The sequence below is a fragment of the Petaurus breviceps genome, unplaced genomic scaffold (genome assembly GCF_028583685.1).
Source record: "Petaurus breviceps papuanus isolate PSGF00001 unplaced genomic scaffold, PetGlider_PUasm1.0 90925, whole genome shotgun sequence".
Classification (NCBI taxonomy): Eukaryota; Metazoa; Chordata; class Mammalia; order Diprotodontia; family Petauridae; genus Petaurus; species Petaurus breviceps.
Window position 1 is genome coordinate 26,968,600 of NW_027187380.1, and position 8,270 is coordinate 26,976,869.

The window sequence follows — 8,270 nt, forward strand, 5'->3', positions numbered from 1 at the left end:
ACAATTTCTGATTTGCAAAGGCTATGTAGATTCTTTTTTTTTTTAGAGGGCAGTTGGGAACTGCCCAAGGTCACATGGTTTGTTTTTGTGTGTATGTGTGTTAAGTGTGTGAGGCCGGATTTGAACTCGGGTCCTCCTGACTCCAGGGTCAGTGCTCTATTCACTGCGCCACCTAGCTGCCCCATGGCTATGTAGATTCTTAATGGTGGTTTGGCTTTTTTTTTTTCTTTTGGATGGGGAAAAAATTTAGTGACAAAAAGGTGTTTTTAGCTCAGTCTCCACATTTATTATTTAGCTAAAGCAGTAGCAGAAACCAATTTTGGCCCAAAATGGGAGCATAGGAAAAGATAGAAATAAACTTTTCATTTCAGGTATATAACCATGTCATTAAAAATGGCAAGAAATGTATGGTTAATCCTTTTTATGTTTCTAGGTGGCGTGTGTGCGCGGCACGCGCGCGCATGCATGTGTGCGAGAGAGACAGAGACAGAGAGAGAGAGAGGGGCTCACAATTACTAAAAAGGCAAATTGTTTTTCTCCATGCACTCTCATCATGCTGCAAGTAAACAAGGCTGACCCAAAGCACATTTTTGAAGTAGTTTACGTTTATGTCTTGTCCCAAATCTCCCATTTCTGTCTTCTTCTCCATTACCCTGGAGGGTAATTAAGGGTAAATAAAGTCCTTTATTTAGTAGACTGCTCCTCTTTGTTACTTTCCACAGTTTCATTGCCTTGGGTTGCCCTTCATTTATAAAATGAAAGGGGGTTAGACCAAAAGGTATCTAAGGTTTCTTTTAGTTTTAAAATTCTACAATTCTACTTGTCTTGGAGTTGCAAGCTACTAGACACTGTGCTCAAAGGCACCTCAAGGGGCAGAGGGCAAAGGGAGAATTAATGTCTAAAGTAGTTGTAATCCAACACAATGACCACTATAGTTTGCTTGAAACCATTAAGGGAAATGGAAGAGGCTGAGGCTGGGGTGGGGGTGGTGGCAATGAAAATAGAGAACATATGGAGCCCCAGTAACTTAACTGTTAAGAGATCCAGCCCAATATTTTTCACCTTCCATTCTTCATGTGGTTTATTGATTATATAATAGATTGGTTGCTGAAAACTTAAAAGTACTTTAAAGGGAACATTTTCTACAAATAGTTTAAGGTTTATACTCTAATTCTTTTGTCATATTAGCATTATATTATTCTAAAATATTTTCAAATTTTTAAATAAGGATATATTTAGAGAGTAAAAATAAACTTAAAGACATTTTAGGAAATTGACACTTCTTATAAAACCAAAGAACAAACCAACCCTTCACAAAGCAAGAGAAGAGAAATATTGAAACATTTCAACTGAATAGGTAAATTCAGACCTTTTGGGATTGTATAATATACGTAGGCTTAAGGAAGTTAAGCAGCTATAAATTAATTTATGATAACCATTTATGAAATTAGAAACCTGGTTTTGTAGAATTGGGTTGTAAAAGAGAGAAACTAATAAAGAATTCATGTATATGCTAGCTGATGTTTTAAATTTAAATTCATTTTCATAAAAATCTTGTCTCCTGTTTTTAGAAAGAGAAATTTGTTCCTAAGATGTAGATATTGAATTGTATTTCTAATAGCACAATACAAAACTTTATAATTTTTAGTTAAGTTGCTCTTTATATATATATATTTTTTAAAGCATTTGGGGTTAAGTAACTTGCAAGGTTACACGGCCAATTATTTTGTGTGGGTGCCAAGTAGCTCTTTATATTCATGTAGGTACTATGTTGAATAGTCTGTTTGCTGTGTAGCATCAAATAACACACTTTTAATTCTGTAATAGTTAGTGGTCCATATTGACGGCCATAGTAAATTTGAAGGATTTTATGTTTTACAAAATAAAATTAAAACTCAAAATTGTACCCTAAAATGCCCTTTTGTGGTAATTGTAGCATTTTGGTAAATGTTTTTAAAAACTATGTGAATTATTTAGAATATTTTCCATTACTGTGTGGAAATTCGTTGGATACTTTTCTTCTTATGTATCTGTATAAGGACAAGTTATTATCGCATGCTAAGAGCTCTATAAACCCCAAAGCAAAAGGTAAGAATCTGTGATACAGGCATGGGTCTAATCTGTCTAAAATAAAGTAAAAACAAAATCTGACTGAAATAACAATTCTTAGTTTTAGTATTCTGCAGCCTAATTGAAAATAGCACAGTGTCCTCTGCAAACAAGCATTTCATTTTGTTTCTGTATCATGCTTGGCACATAGTAGGCCCTTGTTGATTGGTTGGAGGATCCCACCATTCATAGGAAATCTCTCTTCTTTTTTCTTTTTTGGAGGCACTTGGGGTTAAGTGATTAAGTGGGTCACATAACTAGTAAATGTCTGAGACTGAATTTGAACTTATGTCCTCTGGACCTCCATGCTCTAACCTTGAAAATCTCTCATCAACTTGAATTTCTCCATTTTTTTTCAAACTCCTTTTTTTGCCTCACCTGATTTTTAGGGTTAGAAACCTGTTGAAGATTATTGTTGTTGTTAGATCTTTTAAACAATCTTGAATAATTTTGATGCATTAATGAGAGCCATCTTAGTGTTTTATTCAACCAAACCAAATGTTTTGGTGTTTTTGTTTTGTCTTTAAATAATCAAAATGTCCTAGATTCTTTCAGGGAATTGTGTGTTGGTAGTGATGTGATCCCCTATGAAATATCTCTTGTGAAAGCCTGCCTCTTCCCTATTAAGATCCTCCTTGAAAGTGTCCTTTATGTGTGTTGTAGCTTATTTTAATAATAATTTCCTGTAGGTAGGAAAGTAAGTATATATTTTGCTAGTCACTGGTATTTACTTGTACCACTTTATATGTTAATGAAGTGTGAGATTTTTTCCATAACTTTATCATTTTTCCCCCATCCCCTTTCAGATTCTCTTTGTGAATCAATCTCTCAGTGCCCCCACAAATTGTTTTGCCTCCAGCATGGATTTTCTTGATCAATACTTGGTCAAATCTAGCAGCTCCCTCCTGGAAGAGATCCTTAACCACTCAAAACGGTTTGACCTTACTATCCACACAGGAATAACTGAGTGATGAAGAAGGTTTATTGCCCAGGTTATGATAAGCATTTAGATGTATAAGTTGTAGAGCTTGTCAATCAGTACACATGTGAAGGACTAGTACCAACAGATGAGTTGAGCCCAGAACTAAGTTGGAGGAGGAGTGCAGCTAGATTGGCTTAAGGAAATTGGCAGAACTCCCTTGGTAACTTCAAATTTCTCCCAGGAACAAAGACCTGTTTTTTTAGCACCAATATCTTGCCTTTTGCTACAAGGCATGAAATATAGCAGTCTCTGAAGGAGTTAAATATGAAGGGGCACTTAGTAAATTTGAGTAGACTATATAAGAAACGAAGAACTTAAAAGAAAAACAATAAAGAAAGTCATCAAGGAAATGTATTTGCAAAAAAAAAAAAGATGAACTGGTCATATGATAAGAGTGAAGGGTAGATATCCTTATTGCTGGTATCATTTTGATATTAGGAAAAAGCAAGAAAGCCCTTGCCCTATTGAGTGGATCCTAGAGAGGACAGAGGCAGTAGTTGTACAGGATGGGCAGGCAGGGATGGATTGTGATCTTATTGGAGGAAATATTCAAGTCAGTAGGATCCCAGAACTTTTTAATAGTGGTATTATACAAGTTATAGATGACTACAAGGCTTGAAACATAGTGGTGCATGAAAAATGGAAAACTTGATATTTAAGTGCTGATAATTTAAAGCCAGTAAAGTTATCTATTGTTGCTACCTGATACAGTAGAAAGGACATTGGCCTGGGAGATAGGAGAACCTATCTAGTAAGAAATCTACCACTAACCTAAGGTTTTTTTTTGTTTTTGTTTTGCCTTTTGGAGGGCATTTGGGGTTAAGTAACTTGCCCAAGGTTACACAGCTAGTTTTTTTGTGTGGGTGTTAAGTTTCTGAGGCCAGAACCGAACTTGGGTCCTCCTGACTCTGGGGCCGGCGTTTTACTCTCTGTGCCACCTAGCCGCCCCCACTAACCTAAGTTTTGTGGCCTTCAGAAAATTGCTTAAACTCTGAACTTTTGATCTTTAAAGAGTATATTTTTAAGTTTCTTTACTTCTCTTTACAGTCTCTAATTTATTCCACAACTTTGTTAAAATATACATTGATTAAGCGTCTACTTTTTATGTAGAATTGTGGTAGGTTTGAAATAAAATTCTATCATTCCTGCCTTTGATAATTTGAGTAGATTATACAAAATATATACAAAGAACAACTGAAGAATAATTCTGTTTATCTGGTACAATAGATGTTGACAGTTTTGTTTCTTGTTCTCTCTTTTTTTAAAGTAATAGTAAATCTGTTGGTAGTTTGGGGTACAAAAGTAGATATAGTCCTGACCCTTGAAGGGTTTACAATGAAGTTACAAAAACTTAACCATTTGGTTAGAAATATTTACTTAAAAACATGAAGTAGGTTTTTTTTTAAAGAGGTAAATTCACTTTGAGATAAACAGGTTACTTTTATTAATATTTTTGCTTCTGTCTTTCTTGTCTTTTTTAGTACTTGTGCCTCAGATGCCTTATCTTTCCCTTTCTTGGCACCTCCTATCAGTTATCTGTTGTTTTTGTATCATCTTCCATTTCCCTTTGCTAGTAATCATCTGTAACATGAAAAATAAAATAGAGCTATTGGAGCTAAAATGGACCTTAGTGATTATCCCTTCTTTATAGATTAGGGAACCAAAACTGGTAAAGGTGGAGTGATTTTACTCAAGGTCATACAACTAATAAGCATCAGAGCCATGTCTTCTGATTCCAAGTCCACTCTCCTTTCTATTTTGCTGTGTTGTCTTCCTTTTTGCTTGTAATTATACTCGTCTTCTTTTTTCAAAAAAATCCTAAAAAGAAAATCCCAAACATTTCAGTCATGCTGACATTTCATGTTCTTCTTTTCTTCTCTCCTTCACTATAAAACTTATGGAAGGTATGGTCAGCATTCGAGCCACTCCTCAGTAGTCATTTGCTCAGCCCTTTGAATTCTGACTTCCAGTATAACTACTTCACCATTAACCTCTTAATTTTTAAATATAGTGGCCTATTTATAATCATTATCCTCCTTAACTTCTCCAGAGTATCTAACACTATGGAACACACACTACTTAATAGTCTTTCAGTAGCTTCTGTGACATTGCATTTTCTTTAGCTATTTGTTTTTTCTGTCTCCTTTACTGATTCCTCTTCTTGCCCCTTTAGCATCGGTGTTTCCCAGGACCTTGACTTGTAGGAAGGTCTTCCTTCTTGTAAGGAAGCTCATCTTTTTTTTTTTCTGGTGTTAATTAAAGAGCACCAGAATGGCAATTAGGACAACTGTATCCTCCCTAATCCGAGTTTGCTTGTCACTAAAATGAGAGGACTGGACGATGTGGTATTTTAGGTTTTTCCAACTTATTCACAACTCTGACCTCTCTCCTGAAGAACTGAACTTGTATTTCCATTTGCTTACTAGCTATCTCCACTTGACTGTCCTGCTTTCTTCTTAAGGTTGTCATATTTAGTATAGAACTTTTTCTCCCAAACCTGCTTTCCTCCCTCACTTCCTTGTTTCTGTTACTGGTATTATCATTTTTTAGGGCATTTGTGCTTGCAACTTTAATGTCATCTTACACACCTCTCTTTTCCTTGACTATCATATACAGTTAGTAATGTTAAGGGCAGAGACTATTCCCACTTCTTTTTCTCTGGAAAGCATCAAGTAAGCATTTGCTTTTTTTTTCCCTCTGTGATCCTGATCTTTAGACCCTTCCATTATTTATAGCCATATTCTATTCAGTTGGTTTTTATAAACTATGGATATAAAAAACTGATGAATCAAGTCATGCTGCAGGATGAATTCACAACTTAAAAAATTCTTAAAGTTAAATAGCATCTTTGGTACTTAATGTTAAATATTTTTCTCTTCTCTGCCTCTAAAGATATTTTTAAGATATTATATCTATATTTCGACCTTTAAAATTTTAATGCTAGGATTATACTGAATGTCTAGTGTGAAGAAAATGAAAAGTTTTCTTTCATAAAATAAAACCATTATCATTGTTACTCTCTTGTCAGAATTTTTTCTCCATTTTTAGAGGTTTTTTTGGCTTGCTTCTTTGAAATATATGTGATTCCTCTCCCCTTTTTAATGACAGAAGAATATTGAACTTAGAGAAATAAATGTATGTCATTCAGTTAAATTCAAGTGGGTAAGCATTATTAAATGCATATGGTGTTTAGAGTTCTATGCTAGGTGATTAATAATTTTATATTTTCATGACAATTTTAAGTTTTCAAAGTTTTTTGCATTTCTCATTTGATTGTCACAAATTTATGAGGTTGGTAGGGCAGAAAGGTTATTATTTAAGTTTTATAAATAAGGATACTAGGTCTCAGATTAAGTTACCCAAAATCATATAAGTGGTAAGTGGTCTTGCAGGAACTAGAACCTAAGACCTTCTGAACTTTAATTCAGTGGCATTATCCACATAGTATTTAGCCAAGTTTTATTTTTGAACATTCTCAAAAAAATTAGGCTATGCTTTGTCTCTGGATACTATTTCCGTATATCTATATAGTTGGGTTTGTTGGTTGGTTTGTTTTTTCAAATGCTTTATTAACTTCTGATTTACACCATTCATTTTTGCCAGATTTTGAGTTACAAATTTTTCCCCTGTTTTTCCCCTTCCCACTGCCCCAAAATAGCATTCCCACAGGATATCCCATATTTTTTCCCATACCCCTTTAGACTTTTCCAGTGGATCTCTATGCCCCAGTGCCTGTATATCTTATTTCCCAATTACCTGTAAAATAGCATTAATAATAGTGTGTGTGTGTGTGTGTGTGTGTGTGTGTGTGCATATATATATTTATTTATTTGATTTTAAAACTTTGAATTCCAGATTCATTCCCTTCCTCCCTTGTCACCCACCCTTACTGGGAATATAAGTAGTTCAGAATAGTTTGTACATGTGTGGCTAATGCAAAACAATAACATAGTAGATATATTGTAAAAGACTGACTATATTTCCCTCCCTCCTATCCCACCTCCCACTTGTTCTATTCTCTGCTTTGACCCTTTCCCTTTTCAAAAGTGGGTGCTTCCAACTTCCCTCCCCCCAGCCTGCCCTCCCTTCCATCATCCCCCCTTTCATCTCCTTCCCCCCCTACTCTCCTGGAGGGTGAGATACCCTATTTAGTGTGTATTTCATTCCCTCCTCAAGCCAAATTCAATGGGAATAAGGTTGACCCATTCCCTTTTGCCTTCCTATTCTTTCCCTCCATTGTAACCATTTTCCCTTGCCTCTTCTATATGATAGTTTACCCCATTCTGTCTTTTCCCATCTCCTCTCATTATATTCCTCTCTCACCTCTTAATTTCACCTTTTAAGTATCATCCCTTCCTGTTAAATTGGTCCTGTGCCCTTTATCTATGTATATCTGTAAACATATATGCACACATTCACATATGTATTTATATGCCCATATACCCTCATATATATATATATATATATATATATATATTTATATATATATCTATTCCCTTCAACTACTGAGAAAAGTCTCATAAGTTATAATTATTGTTTTTCCATGTAGGATTGTTAATAGTTCCACTTTGATAAGTTCCTTATGATTTCTTTTCCCTGTTTACCTTCTCAAGCTTCTCTTGCTTCTTGTATCTGAATGTCAAATTTTCTGTTCAACTCTGGTTTTTTCAACAAGAATGCTTGAAAGTCTTCTATTCTACTGAATGACCATATTTTCCCCTGAAACATGATACTCAGTTTTGCTGGGTAGGTGACTCTTGGTTTTAATCCCAGCTCCTTTGACCTCCGGAATATCATATTCCAAGCCTTTCAGTCCCTCAGTGTAGAAACTGCCAGATCCTGTGTTATCCTGATTGTGTTCCCACAATATTCAAATTGTTTCTTCCTGGCTGCTTGTAATATTCTCTCCTTAATCTGAGAATTCCAGAACCTGGCTATAATATTCCTAGGAGTTTTCTTTTTGGGATCTTTTTGAGGAGGTGATCAGTGGATTCTTTCAACCTCTATTTTGCCCTCTGGTTCTAAAATGTCAGGGCAATTTTTTTGAGAACTTCCTGGAGGATGATTTCTAGGTTCTTACTTTGATCATGGCTTTCAGGTAGTCCAATAATTTTTAAATTCTCTCTCCTGGCTCTATTTTCCAGGTCAGTGGTTTTTCCCATGAGATATTTCACATTGC

General features: G+C 35.1%; 1 protein-coding gene and 1 long non-coding RNA gene across 2 annotated transcripts in view; one reads left to right on the forward strand and one right to left on the reverse strand.

Annotated features, from left to right (window-relative positions):
- The window catches only part of LOC138152623 (uncharacterized), a 634,969-nt gene that overhangs the window by 486,248 nt on the left and 140,451 nt on the right, over nucleotides 1–8,270 (reverse strand). The gene's annotated exons all lie outside the window — the stretch shown is intronic.
- BPTF (bromodomain PHD finger transcription factor) overlaps nucleotides 1–8,270 on the forward strand; it is a 193,334-nt gene that overhangs the window by 70,613 nt on the left and 114,451 nt on the right. The window lies entirely within an intron of this gene.